Genomic DNA, 568 nt, shown 5'->3' with positions numbered 1-568 from the left:
CCCCGAGGGAGGGGTGGGCACAGGCTCCGTGTCTGGGGTCACAGGCAGTGTGGACATGGAGAGTGGGATTGGCAGTGTCTCCTCTGGGCTCTCCTTGGGGTGCTGAGAGGCCAGGGCCTGGGTTCTGGGTAGAGCTTGCTGCACTGTGGCTGGGCATGGGGTGGAAAGGAAGGAATGGCTTCCTCTCAGAGGACTTGGATGTCCCCAGCTCTCCAGTCCTGTTCTGCGTGGCCGGGAGGAACCCGGGCATGGGTGTTTGTCAGTGTTGGGTTGTGGGGGCGTTCACCCTGGTAGTGTAGACGTGTTTTGTCCAGTGGGGCTGACACCTGCCCTGATGATCTTCTCCCTGCTCAGGTGTCCAAGCTCTGTGTGGAACCTCCCTCCTGCTGCAGCCCAAGGGTCTTGGTCTCCCCACCTGTGTCCCCCCGGCTCCAAGGACATGGACAAGTGCTGCAAGCATGCTCTGCTCCGCCGTGTTACCTGCCTGTTTGTCCTTGCACAGCTGCTTACCCGGGCGTCCACAGGTGAGTGTGCTCTGCTCTCTCTCCCATGTCTCCCTGCGGTGACC

This window comes from Microtus ochrogaster, linkage group LG2, assembly GCF_000317375.1.
Source record: "Microtus ochrogaster isolate Prairie Vole_2 linkage group LG2, MicOch1.0, whole genome shotgun sequence".
Classification (NCBI taxonomy): domain Eukaryota; kingdom Metazoa; phylum Chordata; class Mammalia; order Rodentia; family Cricetidae; genus Microtus; species Microtus ochrogaster.
This window is presented reverse-complemented; position numbering follows the sequence as displayed.